The sequence below is a fragment of the Podarcis cretensis genome (genome assembly GCF_951804945.1).
Source record: "Podarcis cretensis genome assembly, chromosome: 17".
In the NCBI taxonomy this organism is placed as follows: Eukaryota; Metazoa; Chordata; class Lepidosauria; order Squamata; family Lacertidae; genus Podarcis; species Podarcis cretensis.
Window position 1 is genome coordinate 7067185 of NC_137187.1, and position 26546 is coordinate 7093730.

The 26546-nt window shown below is 47.2% G+C and overlaps 2 long non-coding RNA genes across 2 annotated transcripts in view; one reads left to right on the forward strand and one right to left on the reverse strand.

Annotated features, from left to right (window-relative positions):
* The window catches only part of LOC307206629, a 39744-nt gene extending 21249 nt beyond the window's left edge, over window positions 1–18495 (reverse strand). The window contains exons 1-2 of the long non-coding RNA XR_013834434.1: window positions 18435–18495; window positions 1269–1382 (exon numbers count right to left, since the gene is read on the reverse strand). This is a non-coding gene — a long non-coding RNA (uncharacterized lncRNA). The remainder of the gene's footprint in view (window positions 1–1268; window positions 1383–18434) is intronic.
* Window positions 18496–18637: 142 nt separating this feature from the next.
* Window positions 18638–25310, forward strand: LOC307206563. The gene is made up of 3 exons (XR_013834345.1): window positions 18638–18796; window positions 21787–22129; window positions 25120–25310. It is a non-coding gene; the product is annotated as an uncharacterized lncRNA (long non-coding RNA).
* Window positions 25311–26546: the final 1236 nt, after the last annotated feature.

Consider the following 26546-nt stretch of genomic DNA (forward strand, 5'->3'; position numbering starts at 1 on the left):
GAATGGTGGCAGGGTTGCAAATTAACAAATGTTTTCTTGAACTGACCAGTAAAACCAGTTATCGCAGGTGACCAGCAAACTCCAGAGTCTGCCAAGCTCTTCCACTCGTAATCTGCCATGTTTCATTCTAGCTCACCCCCTAGTATGCCTGGTTGACCTCATGCCCTTGCTCTGGGTATCAGTACGTTTGAAAATTAGCCTCAACAACCCATTTGGGAAGTCCTGATTTTCACTAAAAACGTCCTATGCCCATGCAAAGCTAAACAGGGATGTGGATTTTCGTAGAGTCATTAGTCCTCCATTTTGGTACAACTTGACTCCATATTTGGTAGGAGACTACTGTAAGCAGTTGAAAACACTAGCAGGATTGCGATAACACTTGTAATGGAACCAGAACTATGGAGTTATAAAGAAATATAGATTACTGGAAAAGATGCAGTAAAAAAAGTTTAACAACAGAACCCATGGAAGAAAAGGTGGGAAGTCCAGAGATTCATAGGAATCTTTCAATTGTGAATGTGTGATGCGGTATTACTGTAATTTTAGATTTGTAAAACCAAATAAAAAATATTTCAAAAAAGAAACAGCTACTGTGAGTATGGAGGAATGTCTGCTACCCTGCCCCAGATGCACTCATCAAACCGCATCTTTTCTACATTGCATTTAGTTGGACAATTGAACACACAACACAGGCCCCCTGCTCATCAGCTTCTTTCAGGGTTGTTCTATTGCAATGGAGGTGATGTTATGAGCTTTTCCCCTCATCTGCCTCTGAACTGCTACCTCCCTCAAACCCCTGTTGTAAATCTATACAGTGGTACCTCGGGTTAAGAACTTAATTTGTTCTGGAGGTCCGTTCTTAACCTGAAACTGTTCTTAACCTGAGGTACCACTTTAGCTAATGGGGCCTCCTGCTGCCGCCACGTGATTTCTGTTCTCATCCTGAGGTAAAGTTCTTAACCCGAGGTACTATTTCTAGGTTAGCGGAGTCTGTAACCTGAAGCATCTGTAACCTGAAGCGTCTGTAACCCGAGGTACCACTGTACTGTTTTCCTCTTCCTCCTCCCTAGAAGGGTCAGGGTGGGGAGGCAGTTTCCACCACTCCTCCCCTGTCCAGTCCCTTAAAGATTGTGTGCTTCACACACTTAAGTTTCCCCACATGAGTGCATATCTGCAAGCATTTGGACCAAAACTTCTCTCACTGATAAAGTATTATGTAAACTGGCACTAACCGAACCCCTTGAATATGATTGCATTGTAGAACTTACCTCGCAAAAGTACAAAGAGCAGCAAACAGAGTCCAGGAGACTAAATTCTCCTTACACAGGGAAAGGGGTGATTTATCTGACCTTTGCTTCAAGCCCCTGATCTTTTTGTGGAGTCTGTGAAATGAAGAAGTGACCTTGGCTGCTGTTCTGCTGAAGGAAAGATCTTGTATTGAGTGACAGCTTCATTAAACGAGTTAAAGGAGCAGGAGGAGAGGTGAAGAGAACGCAATGGCTGAAGCGAAGACTCTCTCTTTCTGCACAGTTTGCTGCCCATAGGCAATGATGGAATTGCCCCTTCCTTCCATCAACAGCTCTTTTTTTATGGCCCAAACATATCTATGATGGAATCTCATATCTGTGACGGCATCTGACAATCAGACCGAGTCAGCCTCCGCCATTCCAATTTCCTTGCAAGATTTGCTCTATAACTTAGTGGACAGAAAGCTGGGATAGAAATTTCCAATCTGTGTATGACAACAAATAATAGTCCTTGTTATGTACGGAGTTGAATAGGATCCAAAATGCAGCAGTCTGATTGGTCCTAGAACAATGCAGCAGTATGATTGGTCTGCAGGAGCCACCCAATCCAGCTCCAGATGGAAGTGAATCCACAACCTGATTGGCCTACAGGAGACTTCCGGAATTAGCCAATCACGTGCAGCCCATTGTGTAAATAATGTATATAAAGCAGATACTTTGAAGGGACTTTCATTCCTCTTCACCACTATGAGCTGAATAAAGAGCATGAGATCCATTTCAGTCCTTGTATTGTTAAAAAAGTTATAATAAAACATGAAATTGAGGCAAAGGTCCAAGAAACTGTGGCTATGTTTGAATAACACCCTAAACCTTTTCCCAACCTTTTTGAGTCCACGGCTCCCTTGACCAACATTTTTTTCTGTGGCACCCCTGTGGGGCTCAGGAGCCCATTTATGTCACTCCTTGCCTGCAGAGCTGGCGGCCTCCCACCCTTTTTCGAACACCCTCCCTTGGGGAGTGTTCCCTCAGCCTCCTCTTTTCTCCTTCTGGTCCTGCCCCACCCCCGCCCCAAAGAGACGTGCCTCCTCACAGTGCCCCAAAGGCGCCTGCGACTTGTCTGCCCATTCCCAACAGCAAGGGCTGATGGACTCGCTGGCTGGGCTCCCTCGCCCACTTGCTTGCTTATTCTGATGCTGTCTCAGCTCCTGGCAACCAGCACCCCCTGGCCAGCGCCTGAGGCACCATTCACCTGCGTAGCTTGTAGCCAAGGGCTGCTGCAACAAACAGCTGTGTGAGCCTTTGGGAGGCAGAGACATGAGAGGGCATCAGAGGAGGGAGGGAAGAGGGACAGAGTTGCCTGGCACCCTGACCATCATGCAAGGCACCCCAGGGTGCCACGGCACACTGGTTGAAAACCACTGCCCTAAACCATGATTTGGTGTGATGTGAATGAGCTGGAACAAGTCCAAATGAGTGTCTCCTTCTCCTGTGCAGCTGGGACCAATGTTTACTTTTATTCTCAATTAATATTGACATCGTTGTGAGTAAACCAAGAACTGTGTTTTTTATTTTATTTTATCATCATCATCAGTGCTTTTTTCTGGGGGTATGCAGGGGTATGCATACCTCTAAACAGTTTGGGAATCTTTGTACTTCTGTCCATTTACTGTACAGTAGGCCCTCGGGTTACTGGGACACAGGTGGCGCTGTGGGTTAAACCACAGAGCCTAGGACTTGCCGATCAGAAGGTCAGCGGTTTGAATCCCCGTGATGGGGTGAGTTCCCGTTGCTCGGTCCCTGCTCCTCCCAACCTAGCAGTTCAAAAGCACGTCAAAGTGCAAGTAGATAAATAGGTACCGCTCCGGCGGGAAGGTAAACGGCATTTCCATGCGCTGCTCTGGTTCGCCAGAAGAGGCTTAGTCATGCTGGCCACATGACCCGGAAGCTGTAAGCCGGCTCCCTCGGCCAATAAAGCGAGATGAGCGCCGCAACCCCAGAGTCAGTCACGACTGGACCTAACAGTCAGGGGTCCCTTTACCTTTACCTTTAGACCCTTGGGTTATGTTACTCTCAAGTAACGTAAACTTCAAGTTGTGAAAGTGGCAAACCCGGAAGTATTTTTCCAGGTTTCACTGCTCGCGCATGCGCAGAAGCGTTCTATCACACTGTGCACACAGAAGTGGCGCCTCTGGATATGGATTTTTCGGTGTGTGCACGGACCCCCGGAATGAATTAAATTCGTATCCAGAGGGACCACTGTATTTATTTTTTCCAATTTGAATTATAAAATGGTGATTTTCTTGAGTCAAGAAAACATTTTTTTAGAAAAAAGCAATGGTTGTTGTTGTTGTTGTTGTTGTTATTTCCCACTCTTCACCCTAAGGCCTCAGGGCGGGTTACAACAACAACAACAACAACAACAATTTTTTATTTATACCCCACCCATCTGGCTGGGCCTCCCCAGCCACTCTGGGCGGCTTCCATAGAAACCAAAAATACAGTAAAATATCACACGTTAAAAACTTCCCTGAAAAGGGCTGCCTTAAGATGTCTTCTGAATGTCAGGTAGTTGTTTATCGCTTTGACATCTGCTGGAAGGGCGTTCCACAGGGCGGGCGCCACTACCGAGAAGGCCCTCTGCCTGGTTCCCTGTAGCTTTGCTTCTCGCAATGAGGGAACCGCCAGAAGGCCCTCGGCGCTGGACCTCAGCGTCCGGGCAGAATGATGGGGGTTGAGACGCTCCTTCAGGTATACTGGACCGAGGCCGTTTAAGGCTTTAAAGGTCAGCACCAACACTTTGAATTGTGCTCGGAAACGTACTGGGAGCCAACGTAGGTCTTTCAAGACCGGTGTTATATGGTCTCGGCGGTCGCCCCCAGTCACCAGTCTGGCTGCCGCATTCTGGATTAGTTGTAGTTTCCGAGTCACCTTCAAAGGTAGCCCCACGTAGAGTGCATTGCAGTAGTCCAAGCGGGAGATAACCAGAGCATGCACCACTCTGGCGAGGCAGTCCGCAGGCAGATAGGGTCTCAGCCTACGTACCAGATGGAGCTGGTAAACAGCTGCCCTGGACACAGATTTGACCTGTGCCTCCATGGACAGCTGTGAGTCCAGAATGACTCCCAGGCTGCACACCTGGTCCTTCAGGGGCACAGTTACCCCATTCAGGACCAGGGAATCCTCCGCACCTGCCCGCCTCCTGTCCCCCAAAAACAGGACTTCTGTCTTGTCAGGATTCAACCTCAATTAAAATCCAATAATAATTTTAAAGCACATTAAAGGTAAAGGTAAAGGTACCGCTGCCCGTACGGGCCAGTCTTGACAGACTCTGGGGTTGTGCGCCCATCTCACTTAAGAGGCCAGGGGCCAGCGCTGTCCGGAGACACTTCCGGGTCACGTGGCCAGCGTGACATCGCTGCTCTGGCGAGCCAGAGCTGCACACGGAAACGCCGTTTACCTTCCCGCTGGTAAGCGGTCCCTATTTATCTACTTGCACCCGGAGGTGCTTTCGAACTGCTAGGTTGGCAGGCGCTGGGACCGAGCAGCGGGAGCGCACCCCGCCGCAGGGATTCGAACCGCCGACCTTTCAATCGGCAAGTCCTAGGCGCTGAGGCTTTAACCCACAGCGCCACCTGCGTCCCCTCCTAAAGCACATTACACAAGATTAAAAACAGGGGAGGGTTGTAGGAAAATCAGGTAATAGGCATGAGGCAAAAACATCCCTCTCTCCCCCTCTCTCCAGTGTGTACTGCAATGTAAAGATGTGTCTTGAAATGCGAAGGCAGAGTGTTTCAAGCTGCTATTACATACAGAGCCATAGACTAGTCAACCAGGCAAACTTGTGCTTAAGGTCAAATATATTGCAACAGATGCCTGCCTATCCTCTACCACATTGTTCAGGAGCTCTATCACATAAACAAAGTCTCCCAGAATCACCTGCTCCCCGGAAAATTCCCCACTTTTCATTAGTTGGTGTCTTTTTTTAATGGTTTCTAACCCAGTAGTGGTGTATGGAAGTGAGAGCTGGACCATAAAGAAGGCTGATCTCTGAAGATTTGATGCTTTTGAATTATGGTGCTGGAGGAGACTCTTGAGAGTCCCATGGACTGCAAGAAGATCAAACCGATCCATTCTGAAGGAAATCAGCCCTGAGTGCTCACTGGAAGGGCACTGGAAGGACAAATTCTGAAGCTGAGGTTCCAGGACTTAGGCCACCTCATGAGAAGACAAGACTCCCTGGGAAAGACCCTGATGTTGGGAAAGATTGAGGGTACAAGGAGAAGGGGACGACAGAGGATGAGATGGTTGGACAGTGTTCTTGAAGCTACCAGCATGAGTTTGACCAAACTGCGGGAGGCAGTGGAAGACAGGAGGGCCTGGCGTGCTCTGGTCCATGGGGTCACGAAGAGTCGGACACGACTAAACGACTAAACAACAACAACAACTGTGGGGCTTGGTAAGCAAATTGCACCCTTTAAAACACACAATGTCTTTCAAGACCTATCTGTGAATAAGCCTACAGAAATCAGTGGGGATTCCTTCTGAGTAAGGAAATTAGCCCTGAGTGTTCACTGGAAGGACAGATCCTGAAGCTGAGGCTCCAATACTTTGGCCACCTCATGAGAAGAGAAGACTCCCTGGAAAAGACCCTGATGTTGGGAAAGATGGGGGCACAAGGAGAAGGAGATGACAGAGGACGAGATGGTTGGATAGTGTTCTCGAAGCTACCAGCATGAGTCTGACCAAACTGCAGGAGGCAGTGGAAGACAGGAGTGACTAAAATACATTGGATATTTGGGTTTTTACATGGGGGTGGGAGCCAACGTTTGAGCACTAACATTCTTCCAATTGCATGCTTTTAGATACTGCATGTCTTAACTAAACTTTTAGAGCATGCTATTATGCATATTTTGATGAATAAAACATAATCCTAGCCAGAAAGAATTGGAGTCTGGGTGCCAGAATCCAGGGGAGCAGCCTCCCGCTGATGTAGCTTCACCCTTTGTCAAATTCCTCTCTCAAGCAATGGAGCTGGCAGTTTGGCGCTCTGCCAGAGATGTCTGAGGCGGGAGAAGAGTAGTGCCTCTGGCATGGTCTGATAGGCTGGTCGCTGCTAATTGGAGAACCTGGGTTTTCCTTAATATGGGAGGTAATTCTCTAGCTTGCAGTAGCTCTTCTTCTTCTTTGGCAATCACTCATAGCTGAGTAAGATTGTCTTCCATGAACACGGTCTTAACAGTGAGTCCACAAGTGATTGTGGAGGCCAATTCTGGATCCACATGTTCTTCCACAGTAGGGACATCACATGGATCCACATGTTCTTCCACAGTAGGGACATCATAGGTTTCCGGGTGGGAGTTGATCATGGTGTGGATCAGCCAAGCATGCCTTCCTCTTAGCACATTTCTCCCTTTCATTCTGAGTTCGACCATCTTCAAAGTCCATGACACCTTTGGTAAAGGCTGTTCTCCAACTGGAATGCTCACAGGCCTGTGTTTCCCAGTTGTCAGTGTTTATACCACATTTTTTTTAGATTTGCCGTGAGTCTTTTAACCTCTTTTGTTTACCGCCAGCATTATGCTTTCCATTTTTAAGTTTGGAATAGAGTACCGTATTTTTCGCCCTATAGGACGCACTTTTTCCCCTCCAAAAATGAAGGGGAAATGCGTATGCGTCCTATGGGGCGGATGCAGGCTTTCGCTGAAGCCTGGAGAGCGAGAGGGGTCGGTGCGCACCGACCCCTCTCGCTCTCCAGGCTTCCGGAGAGCCGCAGCGCCAGTCCCACAAGGTCGGGGGACAGCGGGGAGGTGGAACACCACCACCCCGCTGTCTCCCGATGTGGTTTGGAGGCTGACGGTGGGGAGACGCGTGCTTCTCCCTGCTGCCAGCCCCGCAAGCTCCGGGGACACCTGGGAGGTGCAGCGCGTCCTCCCGCTGTCCCCGGACCTGATCTGCAGGCAGGCGGCGGGGAGAAGAGCGCTTCTTCCCGCTGCCGGCCCCACAAGCGCCTGGGGGGAAATAAAAAATTTTTCCTTTATTTCCCCCCAAAAAAACTTGGTGCGTCCTATGGGCCGGTGCGTCCTATGGGGGGAAAAATACGGTAGTTGCTTTGGGAGACGATAATCAGGCATCTGCAGTGCCAGATTTATGTAAAGGCTAAGTAGGCTGAAGCCTAGGGCCTCTAAATCTAGGGGGCCTCGCCAGTCCGCCCACTCCCCAGACGCGCAGTCTCCCCTCTCCCAAAATTGCAAACCCAAGACTTCATGCAAGGGCAAGGCAACTCAAGCCTAGCAACTATGAGACTCAGGGCTAGCCAGTGGGGCCCAATTTGAAACAGTGGGGCGCAACTTGATTTTTAAATTTTTTTTTGTAGGGCCCCAGTTCACAGCCAAAGTCTGCAAAATCTTATAGATATACCGTATTTTTCCTTCTATAACACCCAGATTTTTTCTCCTAAAAAGGAAGGGGAAATGTCTGTGCGTGTTATTGAGCGAATGTGTGGTCCCTGGAGCCAATTGGTGCAAGGGGAGGCAAAAAAAAGCAGGTAAAAATCAAATCGCGTCTCCTAGAAGGGAAACTTGAAAAGAGGAAGTGGCTGCTTTCCGGCATTCTGCCTCAGGGTCTTACTGCCCACCCTCCTCTGTTTCCTTGCTGTGTTTGCTCAAACGGAACAAAGAGCAGGGAAAGCCCCTCCCCTCCAGGCAAGCAGAGGGGAAAGCTGAAAACATGCAGAAGGGAGAGAGAGAGAGAGAGAGAGAGAGAGAGAGAGAGAGAGAGAGAGCGCTGGCTGGCTTGGGTGGGTAGGTGAGGGAAAACTTTTGCCTTCCTTTCCTCCCTACCCCTCTCCTGCATTCTTACCCAGCTGCTTCTCTGCACACCCCTCTCCTGCTGCTTGTCCCTTCTGTCTTTTTCCTTCCCTCCCCACTTAAAATGTGGTTAAAAAACATGGATCCACATGGATCCTCAGGATCTTTGCATTGGGTCAGCCCAAATTCACCATCAGATCACATAGCATGTCCATGGCTACAGCCTGCCCCCCAAAAATCACGCACCCACTGTTGCCTGGGGCTGCAATGGTGCAAAAATGTGGTTAAAAAGCATGGATCTACATGGATCCTCAGGATCTTTGCATTCAGTCACCCCAAATTCACCATCAGATCACATAGCATGTTCATGGTTACAGCCTGCCCCCCAAAAATCACGCACCCACTGTTGCCTGGGGCTGCAATGGTGCAAAAACGTGGTTATAAAGCATGGATCCACAGGGATTCTCAGGATTTTTGCATTGGGTCACCCCAAATTCACCATCAGATCACATGTCTGTGGCCACAGCATGAAGCACAAAAATGATACATCCACTGTTTCATTCAGAATGTTTTTTCCCTTGTTTTCCTCCTCTAAAAACGATGTGCGTGTTATGGTCAGGTGCGTGTTATAGAGCGAAAAATACGGTAAATAAAATCCACCTAGATTGCCCTGGTGCAATCCTTCTAGTTGGTTAATTGGTTCGGCAACTTTCATGCACATGCCGTGTGATGCTAATTATTTTCCCCAAGAGTTAAATGGTAACTAATCAGAGGCAGCTACAGGAGAGCTATGAGATTCAGTTGAGAGTTAGATGCCTTGACAATCCCAGAAGGTATACAAGAGGACGACCCAACCTGCCCAGGCCTCCAGTATTTAACAATAATATCTTACATCCTTTAGAGGAGAAATTGTGAATTGTAGAATTTTAAATACCCGTCATCATCCTTGGCTTCACTCAATTTTGTTTATAACACTCTTCCATTTGCTTCTAGTAGTGAGGGTGGGGGCTTCACAGTTGGAGTAGCCTAGGGCCTCTCTTCATCTGAATCCGGCCCTGGACATCTGAACAACATGACCAGTCCAACGAAGTTATAGGCATTGAGGGACAGAGTTCTGGGAGTGAGGAGCCAGATGGTGATTTTTCATAGAGAAGACAATGGAGTGGGGCTTGGTCACATTGGGCGCAAAATACCTGCATTCCAGGCAGTTGGACCAGATGACCCTCACAGTCCCTTCCATCTTTACAATTCTATAATCACTTTTTAACTATGATTTCTCATGTTTAAGCTCTTTTAAAATTAAAATAAAAGTTTTAAAAATTAAAAGTTTGGATTTGATATACCGCTTTATCACTACCCGAAGGAGTCTCAAAGCGGCTAACATTCTCCTTTCCCTTCCTCCCCAACAACAAACACTCTGTGAGGCGAGTGAGGCTGAGAAATTTCAAAGAAGTATGACTAGCCCAAGCTCACCCAGCAGCTGCATGTGGAGGAGTGTGGAAGCGAACCCGGTTCACCAGATTACGAGTCTACTGCTCTTAACCACTATTTCATTAAATCTGGGTGGGAAGGGAATAGATGAGGGGAACCAATGCCGTGTGAGCAAAAAAAAAAGTTGGGATACTTTCTCCCTGCGTATGCAAATTTATCATCTGTGCATCTGATAGGATGCACAGGTTAAGGGGAGGGAGGGGGGAGATTTTAGCTGATAGACCAGAGACCGTTTCTTTGGACACCTCTATTGCCTGTCTCTGAGAAATGGGTGTCTGACAGAAAACAATTATGGTTTCACATTTCCTTAAAAGTAGAAGGGCTGCATTTTGAGCACATTTCAAGCGGCAAAATACCCGCCTGGGTTATTGTCTTCACGAGGGGAAAATCTTGCTCCTACACCATTGCTGTGAGGATCATTCGGAAGCCGAGTTGAACATCAATCCGTGCCTAATGAGTTTTCAAGTTTCAGATCCTTTTTATTTCCATGATGAAAAGGCAAAGTGTTTTTCATGTCCATCTTATTGAACAGAGAAACGAGGCTCCTTGATCATTATCTGTGTTCCAGATAGAAGTGCCTTAATACAGAGGAGATGGAAAGGGGAAAGCACTTTCGTTCAGATTTTTTTTTTTAAAAAAAAAAGGCCGTTCCTCTTAGTTATGTGCTTTCAGAAACCACTTCTCCAAGGACAAAGCTTTTAAGTTGTAAGGCGTGTCCCTTTGCAAAGTCAATGTAATTGGGATAATTGCATCTTGCAATTGATGATAAAAGAGACTTCTGATGGGGACTGTGTGGGATCTATGGAGAACGCAGGGAGCAATGGGTCATTGCTCCCAAATACACACACCCATGCAAACATATGTAAACTTTGGGAATGCTAAGTGAAAAAGGCTTTGGAAGTAAACTCTGAAAAAAAATCTGTACCCACCGCCTTGTGGGACAGATTCAGGAGAAGAAAAGGCTAAGGAGTACAGTGGTACCTCAGGTTAAGTACTTAATTTGTTCCAGAGGTCTGTACTTAACCTGAAACTGTTCTTAACCTGAAGCACCACTTTAGCTAATGGGGCCTCCCGCTGCCGCCGCACCGCCAGAACACGATTTCTGTTCTCATCCTGAAGCAAAGTTCTTAACCTGAAGTACTATTTCTGGGTTAGCGGAGTCTGTAACCTGAAGCGTATGTAACCCGAGGTACCACTGTAAACTCAATTCCCTAAAATGAAGTCCCTAAGGTGGTTGGATGGTGGCTTGTATGCCTCCTTCCAGCAAAATTCCTGCAGCCAGTAAAGGCAAAGGGACCCCTGACCATTAGGTCCAGTCGTGACCAACTCTGGGGTTGTGGCGCTCATCTCACTTTATTGGCCGAGGGAGCCAGCATACAGCTTCCGGGTCATGTGGCCAGCAGGACTAAGCAGCTTCTGGTGAACCAGAGCAGCACACGGAAATGCCGTTTACCTTCCCGCCGGAGCAGTACCTATTTATCTACTTGCAGGGACCGAGGAAGAGAAGCTCACCCCGTCACGGGGATTTGAACCGCCAACCTTCTGATTGGCAAGTCCTAGGCTCTGTGGTTTAACCCACAGCGCCACCTGCATCCCCCACAGCCAAGCTGGTGCCAAATGTATTGATCCACTCTCCTTTGAACCACATCACGGGGACCTCCATACACACTGCCCAGGCTTGCACCCTGGAGAGATCACTACTAATGCCTCAGCCAAAGGAGGTGCAGTGATTCTCCAGCGGTATGACTTCACCCCCAGAGGCACACTCCATTGTCTCTCAAGACAGACAAGATGCCAACAATGCTACTGTGCTTCTTCTTTGGCAATCACTTGTAGCCGAGTAAGATTGACTTCCATAAAAACGGTTTTAACAGTGGATCCATAAGTGACTGTGGAGGCCAATTCTGGACCCACACGTCCTTCCACAGTGGGGACATTGGTTCCCGAGTGGGAGTTGATCACGGTGCGGATTTACCAAGTGTGCCTTCCTCTTAGCACGTTTCTCCCTTGTGTCCTGAGTTCGAGCGTCTTCAAAGTCCATGACACCTTTAGTAAAGGCAGTTCTCCAACTGGAGCACTCACAGGCCAGTATTTCCCAGTTGTCGGTGTTTATACTACATTTATTTAGATTTGCCTTGAGACAGTCTTTAAACCTCTTTTGTTGACCACCAGCATTACGCTTTCCATTTTTAAGTTTGGGATAGAGTAATTGCTTTGGAAGATGATAATCAGGCATCAGAACAACATGACCAGTCCAACGAAGTTGATGTTGAAGAATCATTGCTTCAACAGTCTCAAATGAAGAGAGAACTGCCTTTTGTACATTTGATTGTTTGCTAATGGGCAGATGAAGAGTCTAGCTGGCTAGAATGTTTCCTTTAACATAGTTGGTGGCCAAGACCTATAACACTGTTAAAGGTAAAGGTACCCCTGCCCGTACGGGCCAGTCTTGACAGACTCTGGGGTTGTGCGCCCATCTCACTTAAGAGGCCAGGGGCCAGCGCTGTCCGGAGACACTTCCGGGTCACGTGGCCAGCGTGACATCGCTGCTCTGGCGAGCCAGAGCCGCACACGGAAACGCCGTTTACCTTCCCGCTGGTAAGCGGTCCCTATTTATCTACTTGCACCCGGAGGTGCTTTCGAACTGCTAGGTTGGCAGGCGCTGGGACCGAGCAGCGCGAGCGCACCCCGCCGCAGGGATTCGAACCGCTGACCTTTCGATCGGCAAGTCCTAGGCGCTGAGGCTTTAACCCACAGCGCCACCTGCGTCCCTATAACACTGTTAGGACCATTCTAAAGATAAAATAGTTTGAGAATTTTGCCAAGAGAGACAGAAACCTGGTTTTGCAAAGCCATTTCTGAGCTTGGGAGGAGAGGGTGTTGCGGGCTACCCCCTCCCACACACGCGGGGCTGGCCTTTTGCCCCCGCGAGAACAGGGAATCCCCAGACGTGCCTTCGACCCAGCCCGCCAATCGGCAGGCTAGGGAGGCGGGACCTAGCCTATTTAAGGCCAGGCACGCCCGGGGACCGCCCTCTTTCCCCTTTCCCCTTTCCAGCTGAGCGGTTTTCCCATCCCACCCACCCTTTAGGTGGTCGCCGCAAGGGGCCTGGTAGGAATTTTTCCAATTTGGCGCACTTCTAGCCTTTTGGTTTTTTCGCCTACCTCGTAGCAAACGTCACAACTTCCGCGGTATTGGCGGTTAGGCATTGGCAGGGGGTTAATTGTTATGCAAATGAAGGGGGGAAGGAAGCGCCATCACCTTCCCCCAATGAAAAGGGTAGTCCGGTAGAGGACTCTGGGGGGCGTTGCCTTGTCCGAAACCTAGGGAGGTAAGGGCCTCCGGCACGCCCCTGAGCGGTGACACCCGTGGGATCCTAGTTGGCGTACTTCAACAGGACTCCCACGGCTTGTGGATAACCCTTCCCAGTCTCCATGCCGGGTAGTCGATAGGAGCCAATGCCTAAGGCCAATACCTTTCAATTCTGGAATCAATAAAGTTGTGGCCTTTTTATGCTCATTAACCTTAAATAACGTGTCCCCCATTCCACATGGGGGAGGGGACTTGCCACACAATGTCTGGAAGAAGGAACAGGGAGGGGGCCTCTTACTGGTTGTTGTCTAGCTTTAGGGGAAGTGGTGCGGCTTCTTCGACTAATGCCATCTGTCTGGGTGCTACCTTAGCCGTGCTCAGCTTGCAGATTTGTAAACAAACAGATGCCACCAAAATGTCGTGAGTCTCCTTCCAAGCAAAAATACCCTGTAGTGATTGCCCCGGAAATTTCCTTTTTCCTTAGGAAAGTGGAGAATCACATGCACCTCAGGATATTTGTACGAATTATCCAAATGGCAGATGACCCACTTCTTCCAACCTCCTGCCAAAAAATATGTGTTCTACCTAGCATGTGACAATACGCTTAGACCTATGGTAACTTGCCGGTAGGAGATTGCATCTTATCTTAAACCCCTTCCTTTATTTCAAACATCCGTGCCCTGGCTCTGCTGTTGGTTGGATGAAGGCAAAGGCGGTAGGTCTCATTTGAGTTCAGATTTTCATGGTGCTCCACCAAAGTCTGTGGTACCACAGGAAGTCCAAGGAGGAGGCTAATATAAGAATTATTTGTAAACACCTATGTGGACGTGGCGAAGATGACAGCAAAGAAGAGTTCAAGGAATGAATTTGATTTGAAAAAAGAAACTCCCTATTTGAATAATGTGGCAATGTTATATGTTAAATGGAATCACAGGCAGGACTAAATTATGAGCAGGACAGGAGTTAGAAAGTAAAGAATAATAGTAATGAAAGAATTGTGGAATAGATAACAGTACAGTGGTACCTCGGGTTAAGTACTTAATTCATTCCAGAGGTCCGTTCTTAACCTGAAACTGTTCTTAACCTGAAGCACCACTTTAGCTAATGGGGCCTCCCAATGCTGCCGTGCCGCCGGACCACAATTTCTGTTCTTATCCTGAAGCAAAGTTATTAACCTGAAGCTCTATTTCTGGGTTAGCGGAGTCTGTAACCTGAAGCGTATGCAACCTGAAGCGTATGTATCCTGAGGTACCACTGTATAATGCAGCATAGAAGGGTGGGGAATAGCAACAAATTGGAAGAAGGGTGGGAAGTCAACTTTTAAATTGTGTATTAAATTTGATAGTAAATTTCATGTTCATTTCTTTACAAAATTGAAACTTAACAAAAGATTAATTGACACACACACAAAAAAGGAAGTCCAAGGCAGGACATTCTTTCAGTTTCCATTGTGTCCCCAAAAATAAAGTTGTGGTCAACTTTGTGTCCTGGATTCTAATGCCCTCCCTTTTGCTATCTTTTCTCTCTGCCACCCTCTTTCCTCCCACTTTTCCTCTCCTTGCCAGCAACATGAAATTAAGAGACCTTTAGGCTGCAGGTTGCTCACCCCTGCTTTCTACCTCCGCTCTTGGAAGCTGTAAAACTTTGAAAATCTGTTGCTGGGAACTGGAAGAAGAGAGAGTGCTGTTGCACTCAGGTCCTGCTCATGGGTCTCCATATATATGTAAACAATTAAGTTTTCAATTTTACATCTCAAAATAAACATCTTGCATTATACCATACGTTCAGTGACTTCCCTCCTTCGCCTTCCATGGTTCATTTAGTTTTCCCACCATTCCTGCATATTTTGCTATAACCATCTAATTCAGTTCTCCTATCTCCTATCTGACATCACTGAAATGCTCATGGGTTTCCAATGGCATCTGGCTGGCCAATGTGAAAACAGGAGGTTGGATGAGACAGAGGTGTCACAAGGTGGGTGCGGTGGGTGCAGTGCACCCCAGGTGCCACCTCCGAGGGGGGTGACAAAATGCTGTGCAGCAATCAACCTGACCTTGCTCCGCCACTGTGCACTGGATGGCACCACTGGCACGATCGTGGCCATTGCCCCGTGCCCAGATGCATGGCATGGACACCGCCCCAGGTGCCAGAGCGGCTAGCTCCACCGCTGGGTTGAGATGGTCCTTTGATCTGATCCAGGAGAGATCTTCTTCCTGTGTTCTTAAAGGCCTCAACCATTCCTAATTCAGCTCTTGCTTATTCTCAGGGGCAAGGAAAGAGGCTGGGAGCTCTGGGTGTAGAAATGACTAGTTATAGGGTGGCCAAATCACTGCAGATGGTGACAGCAGCCACAAAATTAAAAGATGCCTGCTTCTTGGGAGAAAAGCAATGACAAACCTAGACAGCAGCTTAAAAAGCAGAGACATACCTGTAATGGTTCTAGGGGTTGCTCGTGCGTAAGCCGGTGTTTATCTCCCTGGCTGGGTGCAAACACCTGGCTGGGTTGCCAAAGTGAACCTTTTCTGTCCGGACAGCCACTCACCCGTGGCTGACTCAATTGCTGACAGAATCCGTCAGTGGGCGTTTCTTAAACTTCTTCCAGCAAAGAAGCTCTTTGACGCCTAGTCTCCTCCTACTCTCTCTGTGCAAAACTCTTCTGCGCAAGGAGGGCGTAGGCAGCGGAGGACATCTACTCTCCACGCTGGTCCCAGGCAAGGAGTCATGGGACCGCCTCGCCGCTTCCCCCATCTGCCCCCCTTCTCCACTGGTGCTACGCTGATTCTCTTCCCCAGAAGAAAGGCTGCTTCTCCCGATCCCTGGATGCTCTCTGGAATCCCTCTGGCTTTTGCTCTCTCCCTCCGGCACTGATGGCAGTTCCCTGACAATACCCTTGCCAACAAAGGTCCGTATAGTTAAAGCCATGGTTTTCCCAGTAGTGATGTATGGAGGTGAGAGCTGGACCATAAAGAAGGCTGATCACCGAAGAATTGATGCTTTTGAATTATGGTGCTGGAGGAGACTCTTGAGAGTCCCATGGACTGCAAGAAGATCAAACCTATCCATTCTGAAGGAAGTCAGCCCTGAGTGCTCACTGGAAGGACAGATCCTGAAGCTGAGGCTCCAATACTTTGGCCACCTCATGAGAAGAGAAGACTCCCTGGAAAAGACCCTGATGTTGGGAAAGATGGAGGGGACAAGGAGAAGGGGACGACAGAGGACAAGATGGTTGGATGGTGTTCTCGAAGCTATCCGCATGAGTTTGACCAAACTGCGGGAGGCAGTGGAAGACAGGAGTGCCTGGCGTACTCTGGTCCAGGGGGGTCAGGAAGAGTCGGACACGACTAAACGACTAAACAACAACAACAAGGGTGGCCAAAATCCAGGACATTTGTTTTAAAGTGTAAAATTTCCCCCAGATGAACATGTAGGCCCCCCCCAAAGAGGACATATCTTGGAATTCCCAGACATATGGCAACCCTAACTAGTTATCGACAACCGAAAAAGAACCAATGTAAACAGGCCTGCCAAGAAGGACTTAACTGGTACAAAAAAAATTATCTGAGAATTTGGCTTGAGGCAAACGCAGAAGAAAGTTGGGGGGGGGGTTAAGAGATAATAATTTTGCTTATGTGGCTGCCTTGTGCAAGTATGAGTTCTCGAAAGCGCATTCTTTCTCTAAGCCCGTTTCCCAGTGGAAATGATTGTTCATTCTTTCATCCTCATGCTTGACTGAGGTTCTTAATTACCACTGGGGAGTTAAGTTCATTATCCCCTCTTCTCTGCATGCTTTTAATAATACCAACTTCAACCAAACAAGGCTAAAAATGAGCAAATGGAAAGCTTTCCCCCTGCTTTTCATTCCTGCAGCTCTAAATAAAACGCTGGACAAAAAGGTGGTTTATTGCGGCAGGTGGCTTGAGTGACAAAAAGGATAATAACATTCCCTTATTTATTCACCAACTCTTATATATGAGCTAGTCTCCCTGGTCACATGCAGGGGGAGGAGGCTCCAGTGGAACAGGAAGTTATACTGGCTGGCATAACTTCCCTCTGCCTGTACCACTCTAGGGAAACAAGGAATGTTGTGTTTGACTGCTCCAATGGATTACATCCCACACCTTTTCCAGGTGTGGGGCTCAGATGCGGTGGCACAGCTTCTCTGCCTATGAGTCCGAGTCTCTCCCACGGAAAAGGGTGCCTCGCTGGTTACGGATAGGAGGAGAAAGAGTTGACGCCGGCCATTGCAACGTGGGCACCCACAATCCTGAGGGCAAGATTGCATATACACACACACACACCACACACAGCCTCCTCCCCACCAAATCTGCCCCCCTTTCACACCAGATTATTTGGGGTTGCAGAGGGAAGAGACCTGTTCTGCCTACTGTGCCAGCTGCAGGTGGACGGCATGGGATTTCCAGGTTCCTCCTCATCACATTGAAATTGGCACACTTTATCAGTTCCCCCAGTTTTCTGGGTGTTTCCCAAACCTGGGTCTCCAGCTGGACTACAGCTCCCGTCATCCCTAGCTAGCAAGACCAGGGGTCAGGGATGATGGGAGTTGTAGTCCCAAAACAGCTGGCGACCCAAGTTTGGGAAACCAGGCAGTCTATCCTCAGGGCTATGGTGGGGGGAGGTTAGTTTCTTTCGCTATTGCTTAAATAAAACTCCAGCAGCAAAGGTTGGATCAGGTGCTACTAGAGGGACTTGCAGTTGATGGTGACAGAAGAAGAAGAAGAAGAAGAAGAAGAAGAAGAAGAAGAAGAAGAAGAAGAAGAAGAAGAAGAAGAAGAAGAAGAAGAATAGTAGTAGTAGTAGTAGTTTGGATTTGATATCCCACTTTATCACTACCCAAAGGAGTCTCGAAGCGGCTAACATTCTCCTTTCCCTTCTTCCCCCACAACAAACACTCTGTGAGGTGAGTGAGGCTGAGAGACTTCAGAGAAGTATGACTAGCCCAAGATCACCCAGCAGCTACATGTGGAGGAGTGGAGACGCGAACAAATAGCTGTCAACCTTCCGTTTTTGGGCGGGAAATTCCCTTATTCCAGCGTCGTTTCCCGCTGCTATCCCAAATTGTTAGATATCCCGTAGACTGTCCCTGGAACAGGTGAGGCTGCTGATCCCTTATTTTCGAGGCTGCTGATCCCTTATTTTCAAATCTGAAAGTTGACAGCTATGCGTGAACCTGGATCACCAGATTATGAGTCTACCGCTCTTAACCACTACACCACACTAACTACTTACCTGTCTCCTCTGCCCTCCTCCTACTTCCACCTACCTTCCACTATTTCTGCAGGGTGGAAGTAATAATAATAAAGTAAACAGATGCAAAGCTTACCTTGTGTAAAGGCAGATCCGCCTTTCCACATCCCAGGGCCCTCCAGATTATATTTTATTTTTAAATTGGCTTCCATCAGCCCCAATCAGCAAAGGACACTGGGTTGGGCAAGACCATAATGTATTTAACTGGGAAATATGGATCAGAGAAATATAGCACAGGCACAATGGTAGAAAAATCAGCAAGGCTCCTGAGCCTGCATTTATTGGTGCTCTGGTATCTTTCTAACAACCCTACCTGTCTCCTAGGCAAGCGTCTCGTCGGATGAAGAGAAATCTGCCCCTTAACACAGCTGTCCTTTTGAAATAGAAAGCTTTGCTGCTTCTAAGTAATGAGGACAAACCTCCATGTCTCCACTGTGAGATCATGAGTGACGTCATAGGCTGCCACCCCTCCTTCCCCCAGGTAACAATACTTATTAAAATCCCAATTACAAGCTCAGCAGGCAGGAGAAAAAGAAGAAGAAAACCTGGGGCTGCTTCCCCCCCCCCCCCTTGGCAGAAGCATCCGGTCCCTTTCAATGATGCAAAACTATTAATTCTGGAGGAAACCCAGTTCTTCAGTAAACTATTTCAGTCTGCTGAAACAACCCAGCTCCTGTAAGTTCCAATGTGTCCATTGTAATTATGATTCAGTTGTTTGGCTTTCACCTTATTGCTTATGTATGAACTATGCTTTGGTCTTCTTCTGTTTCTGTTAGAAGGATGCACCTTACTGCACCCCCCCCATACAACAATGGCCCATAATAGCCAGGGCTGTACCCTGGTACCTTGGGTTGTGAACGGGATCCGTTCCAGAGGTCCGCCCAGATCCCGAGGTTTTCTCAACCTGAGGATCACTGTTATATGCATGCACACGGCGGTAGACCACTTCTGCGCATGTGTGCATAGCAAAACCCGGTCAAATACTTCCGGGTTTGCCGCTTTCGCAACCTGAAGTTTACATAACCTGAGGGTTGCGTAACCTGAGGTGCTAATGTATTGATGAGCTGTTTTTTTACATTAAGATGTAAGTATAATGGGGGTGAGGGGGCACGTTTGGCTGCTTTGTCCTTTGTGTCTGATACAACTATTGCCTTTTTTTCAAAAAAAAAAAGGACAAACATTCATCACTAATAATAATAGAACTCTGGAAGAGGAAGATAAGGCAACGAGACTTTAGGGGTTGCGTGCGTATCAATTACAAATGGCTGACTTTGCAGACTCAGAAGCAGTCCCATCTCCCAAAGGCATTTTCTGCTTTAAAATGAAAATGGCAGTAGTCAGGTTAAGCAAGCAAGACATTAATAATCATAGTGTTATAAGAATTTAAGGTCTCAAATATATAAATTAAATGTTCATAAATGTACAAGGCAAACACATACATAAACCATATAAACCATGTGTCTGAAATAGTACAGGAGAACAATCCTGAAACCATCTTGACTCTCCCAGTGACCTCAAATATTCCTCTGCAGTGAGGAAGGAAATGGGAAAAGCCTCCCTATTGTCTCTTTGCTCACAAATCCTGTCTTAAGGACATATTTGTGTAGGAATAGAGTGAGCCTGTGACCTAGATTCAGGAAATAAGTATTTAGCATCTCAAAAGGAATGGTCAGGCTGCCCAAGTAAAGCAATCAGTGACCATTATCAGGTATCCTGACAAACAGGATTTGTGTTGGAGAATGCCTCCTTCAGTGATGTATGTATGGTGTTTTGGGGGGTGGTCTTGAGCTACAGGATGGGCAATTTCAAAAGTCTATATAAGGGCTTGCGCACCATTGTTCAGGGTCCCTCCTGCCTCCTCCATGTGGTGAGCGAGCACCCTGTTGCAACAGTTAATAAAGACCAGGCTTGCTAGCTGCCTTGCTTCTCAATATTCTCTGGTTGGCCTCTGTTATCTTCTCCTACCGATAGAGAACCTACATAAGGACTCTATACGGGCTCTTGGATACCCCATAAGGGAAAGGGAGCAGTTTTGTCTTAAAACCATAGCCAACATAAGCGTAACTGAAAGATGGGATGACCAGGGAGCATGAAGAGTCCATTGGTGATCACAATGGGGAAAAGGAGATTTGGCTGCAGAAGGTGTTGTTGAGATTGAACAAGAGAGGAAAAGAGGCTTCCATGATGATGGAAAAGGTGCGTAAAGGAAAATCCACAAGCTCTCATCAATAGGGAAGCAACCAGTTTAACGGCCACCTCAAGCATGATGTAAACATACAGAGAGAGATTTTTCAGTCTCCAAGAATACACCAAAGGAAGTGAATTTGTTATGGTTACATACATGATTCTGTATTTCTAGTAGTTTCTAGTAGTTTCTAGGGATGTGGGTGTCACTGTGGTCTAAACCACTGTGCCTCTTGGGCTTGCTGATCAGAAGGTTGGTGGTTGAAATCCCTGCGCCGGGGTGAGCTCCCATTGCTTGGTCCAGCTCCTGCCAACCTAGCAGTTTGAAAGCACCAGTGCAAGTAGATAAATAGGTACCACTGCAGTGGGAAGGTAGATGCCCTTTCTGTGCACTCTGGTTTCTATTACGGTGTTCCATTGCACCAGAAGAGGTTTAGTCATGCTGGCCATGACACGGAAAGCTGTCTGGGGACAAACGCCGGCTCCCTCGGCCTGAAAGCAATATGAGCGCCACAAGCCCATAGTCACCTTTGACTGGATGGATGGTTAAGTCCTTTACCTTTTTACCTTTACCTATGTTAGACTGGGACGCAGGTGGCGCTGTGGGTTAAAGCCTCAGCGCCTAGGGCTTGCCGATCGAAAGGTCGGCGGTTCGAATCCCTGCGGTGGGGTGCGCTCCCGCTGCTCGGTCCCAGCGCCTGCCAACCTAGCAGTTCGAAAGCACCTCCAGGTGCAAGTAGATAAATAGGGACCGCTTACCAGCGGGAAGGTAAACGGCGTTTCCGTGTGCGGCTCTGGCTCTGGCCAGAGCAGCGATGTCACGCTGGCCACGTGACCCGGAAGTGTCTCCGGACAGCGCTGGCCCCTGGCCTCTTAAGTGAGATGGGCGCACAACCCCAGAGTCTGTCAAGACTGGCCCGTACGGGCAGGGGTACCTTTACCTTTATGTTAGACTGTGGGATGCGGGTGGTGCTGTGGGTTAAACCATAGAGCCTAGGGCTTGCTGATCAGAAGGTCAGCGGTTCGAATCCCCGCGATGGGGTGAGTTCCTGTTGCTCGGTCCCTGCTCCTGCCAACCCAGGAGCACGTCAAAGTGCTTCCGGCGGGAAGGTAAACGGCGTTTCCGTGCACTGCTCTGGTTCGCCAGAAGCGGCTTAGTCATGCTGGCCACATGACCCGGAAGCTGTATGCCGGCTCCCTTGGCCAATAAAGCGAGATGAGCGCCGCAACCCCAGAGTCAGTCATGACTGGACCTAATGGTCAGGGGTCCCTTTACCTCTTATGTTAGACTGTAAGCCAGTTTACTAATGTGTCCAGCACAGCACCATTTTTTAAATTATTATTTAGGCAATAGCCCCAAGTTTCTGAGTTGGCAAAGTGCCCTGGGTCATTCGTGACATAGGCGCAAGGCCATGCCGGGTCACTGATCTGGATCATCAGCCATCGTGCCTAAAAATCCACTTCTTTTTCTGCCACAACAGCTCATCGGATCAGACCATCGACTGAGCAAGGGATGGTCGTGTTCTTTACCCAGAGGTTTCCTGTGGTGAGCAATGTTGAGAGTGATGTTTGAGCCTCAAATCCAGCCTTGCGGTTCTCCTTGAAGGCAGGCCCCCTTGCCTTATTTGAATGCTTAATCTGCATACTGAGGCAGCCGCTCCAGGGTTATGCAAATTCCTGAAGCAGATGGTTGCAGCTGAGGTGCAAATAACAAAGCAAAGGATAAAGTGGAACATTCTGAAACTGGCGCTGTCAGGGGAATGCCTTTGTTTGAATTTCATATTTTGAAACGTGACAGGCAAGAGTGCCTTGCGCATTCGACAGGTAGGTTTAGGCAGCAGGTGGAGTGATGGTGGAAAGAGAATTGAGGTTGGGGTGGGGAGGAGCTATTTTCCTATCTGAGATTATTATTATTATTATTTATTATTTAAAAAGATGTTTTTATTTGTTTTTTCAAATATAAATTTATAACAAAAGCAAATACATTTCCATATACAGTGTTACATACGCTTCAGGTTACAGACTCCGCTAACCCAGAAATAGTACCTCAGGTTAAGAACTTTGCTTCAGGATGAGAACAGAAATTGTGCTCTGGTGGTGCGGCGGCAGCAGGAGGCCCCATTAGCCAAAGTGGTGCTTCAGGTTAAGAACAGTTTCAGGTTAAGAACGGACCTCCGGAACGAATTAAGTACTTAACCCGAGGTACCACTGTACAGAGATTTCTCTGAATCTCAAGACCTCCCCCTCCCCTCCGTGGCTCCTAATGTCAACGTTTTCAGCTATCTATCATAGTCTATATTTTGTATCTCTCCATATTGTCCACAGTATTTGTTACATTACAAGTGTTGTTAAAACCCTGCTAATGTTTTCATCTGCTTACAGTGGCCTCCTAAATAAATTATAATTTTTTCCCATTCTTTTTTTGACGTTTTTGCCTTCTTGGTTCCTGAGATTTCTGGTCAGTTTTGCCATTTCAGCATAGTCCATCAGCTTAGTTTGCCATTCCTCTTTGGTAGGGACTTTGTCTTCTTTCCATCTCTGGGCTAGTAACATCCACGCAGCTGTTGTCGCATACATAAAAAGTCTTTTCTGCTCCTTTGGGATGTCGGTACCTACCATTCCTAATAAAAATGCTCCTAGGGTTTGTTTTTTTTACAAAAGTTATTTTAAACATTTTTTTCAGTTCATTATATATCATTTCCCAGAAAGCTTTTATTGCCATACACTGCACGGTGTAGGGGTTAGAGTGTCGGATTATGACCTGGGAGTTAAAATGAAGGACGGGGAGAAGAGAACTCTGTATGCCACTTTGAGCTTACTGGAAGAAAGGTGGGATATAACCATATGGTCCTTCTTGGACCCGAGATCATCTTCTGAGGCCCTCCGTGTGCCTCCTCCTCGAGAGGTGCAGAAGGTGGCAATCCAAGAACCAGTGGTACCTCAGGTTACATACGCTTCAGGTTACATACGCTTCAGGTTACAGACTCCGCTAACCCAGAAATAGTGCTTCAGGTTAAGAACTTTGCTTCAGGATGAGAACAGAAATCGTGCTCCGGCAGCGCGGCAGCAGCAGGAGGCCCCATTAGCTAAAGTGGTGCTTCAGGTTAAGAACAGTTTCAGGTAAAGAACAGACCTCCAGAACAAATCAAGTACCGTATTTTTCACTCTATAAGACGCACCAGACCACAAGACGCACCTAGTTTTTGGAGGAGGAAAACAAGAAAAAAAATATTCTGAATCTCAGAAGCCAGAACAGCAAGAGGGATCGCTGTGCAGGGAAAGCAGCGATCCCTCTTGCTGTTCTGGCTTCTGGGATAGCTGCGCAGCCTGCATTCGCTCCATAAGATGCACACACATATTTCCCCTTACTTTTTAGGAGGGAAAAAGTGAGTCTTGTAGAGCAAAAAATACGGTACTTAACCCGAGGTACCACTGTATACCGCTCTGACTCTTAGAGCCTGTTGAATTCCTCCCACCTCATGGCTTTCAAAATTAACCTTTATATCATTGCAATTTATACGTTTTCCAATTCTAATTACACTCATTACAGAAATTTATACAACTATAGAAAGGTAGAAAATTTCTTGTTGCCAGTCTTCAGACAACCCTGCTAGTGATGTTAATTGTGTACACAATAATCTTTCAGATATCGTATAAATTTACTCCAGTCCTTTTGGAATACTTGATCATAGAATCATAGAATCATAGAACTGTAGAGTTGGAAGGGACCCTGAGGATCATCTAGTCCAACCCCCTGCAAGGCAGGAATATGCAGCTGGTCCATACAGGGATCGAACCTGCAACCTTGGTGTTATCAGCACCATGGTCTAACCAACTGAGCTATCCAGGCTCATCCTGGTTTCAGATTTTTCCTGTCAGCTTCGCCAGTTCTGCAAAGTCCATCATCTTCATTTGCCACTCTTCTTTCACTGGTACTTCTTGTTGTTTTCATTTCTGGGCTAAAAGAATTCTTGCCACAGTTGTGACATACATAAATAGTCTTCTACCTTCAAAAGAAGATAAAATGTTCCTTTTTAACCAGACTTTGGTTGACCTGATTGACATCCTATACCCTTTTAAAATGTGGCTCTTTGGGGGGAGGGGGTGTTATTGGGTTATTATTATTTTAATTTTATATATTGTAATCTGTTCTGTGAACCTGAGACCTTCAGGTATAGGCCGGTATATAAATTCAATAAATATAAATATATATAAATATAAACAATAAATGCAGCTAAGTCCCCTTTGTGCTGTGTTGAATACACATTGTTTTTGTTGTTGTTTAGTCGTGTCCGACTCTTCGTGACTCCATGGACCAGAACACGCCAGGCACTCCTGTCTTCCACTGCCTCCCGCAGTTTGGTCAGACTCATGTTTGTAGTTTCAAGAACACTGTCCAACCATCTCATCCTCTGTCGTCCCCTTCTCCTTGTGCCCTCCATCCTTCCCAACATCAGGGTCTTTTCCAGGCAGTCTTCTCTTCTCATGAGGTGGCCAAAGTACTGGAGCCTCAGCTTCAGGATCTGTCCTTCCAGTGAGAACTCAGGGCTGATTTCCTTCAGAATGGAGAGGTTTGATCTTCTTGCAGTCCATGGGACTCTCAAGAGTCTCCTCCAGCACCATAATTCAAAAGCATCACTTCTTCGGCGATCAGCCTTCTTTATGGTCCTCTTTTAAAACATTGTTTTAAAAATGCAATAAAAACAGTTTACAATAATATAAACATACTTCTATAATGCCCAGCAAAACTAAGTGGCGTCTGTAAATAATATCTCCAGACATCTTGAGCCATCATGACATATTATCTTTTGCAGGGAAAAGCCAAACGAAAAGTATGATTGACAGCCAACTGGACCTGCTGAAAAAATTAGCTCCTGGTCCCATACTGGTAACAGATAGTGAATTTTACTGCCTCAAACATTGAGATGCAAATTCAACCTTCTCAGCTGTGGCCGGACACATTCTATCACATAGAAACGAGCATTAATTAAAGGAGAGGACCAGATGCCGGAATGAAGCATATGTGAGCACAAGATGGAATACAACGTTGGCTGGCTGCTGGCATCCTCTGCCCCCTGGGCATGGCAGTGACACTCGCCCCAGGCACACGGAAACATACAAGCTCTCATTAGCTCTTTCGGGCTGATCTGATACGGCTGTCCAATTCCTCCCTAGCTGTCTGCGTAAATGACGGAGTTGTGAACATAGCCGGCAGAGCTGGCAATCTAGTTATTAGACACGGTGTTTCACTCGAGTCTTAAGTTTTCCTCAAGTTTCACCCCATAATTATTAGACCTGGGACTTCCACAGTGTTTGTGTAGGTGGATATTAGATTTTCTATCAAACCGTTCCCAAAGGGTCAGGTTGAGTTTCCACGTCTCTGGGGATCTCATCACGAATACGGGGATGCCGCAGGGGTGCGTGTTGAGCCCGCTTTTATATACACTCTATACAGCTGACTGTGCCCCCAAATACCCCAGTAATAAGATCATTTAAGTTTGCAGATGATAAAACGGTGGTTGGTTTAATCACGGCTGGAGAGGGGGAGGCGGCCTATAGGAAGGAAGTTGAGCAGTTGGGGGAGTGGTGCAGGAAAAACTTATTCCTTAACTTAAAGAAAACAAAAGAGATTATTGTGGACTTTAGGAAATGTAAATTGAATATTCAGCCACTTATTATTGAGGGGAAGTGCATGGAACCGGTCTCCGTGTTTCGATTTCTGGGAATGGAGTTGAGAGATGACCTAGCCTGGGGAGAAAACAGCAAAGACCTGATGAAGAGAGCACAGCAGAGGTTATATTTTCTGAGAATCCTCCGTAAAAACAATCTCTCAAAGGACCTGTTGATGGCATTTTACCATTGCATTGTGGAAAGCGTATTAACTTATGGTCTGTGTGTGTGGTTTGGGAGCTGCACGGCCAGGGAAAAAACAATGCTGTCCGGGTTGTAAAGACTGCAGAGAGAATAATTGGGTGCACTCTTCCCACCTTAGATCAAATCTATGCTGTCAGGTGCCATAAGAAAGCTGCAGAGATAGCGCAGAATAGTGCGCACCCCGGAAATGATCGCTTTCAGCTTCTGCCATCTGGAAGAAGGTATAGGGTTATAAAGATCAGGACTAGCCGCCTGAGAAACAGTTTCTACCCAAATGCAATTCTGGTTCTAAATGCAGCATAAGGAGTCTCTATAGTATATTGTATTTTAAAATGGGGTTTCAGAGTTTTTAGGGGGTTTTGAATGT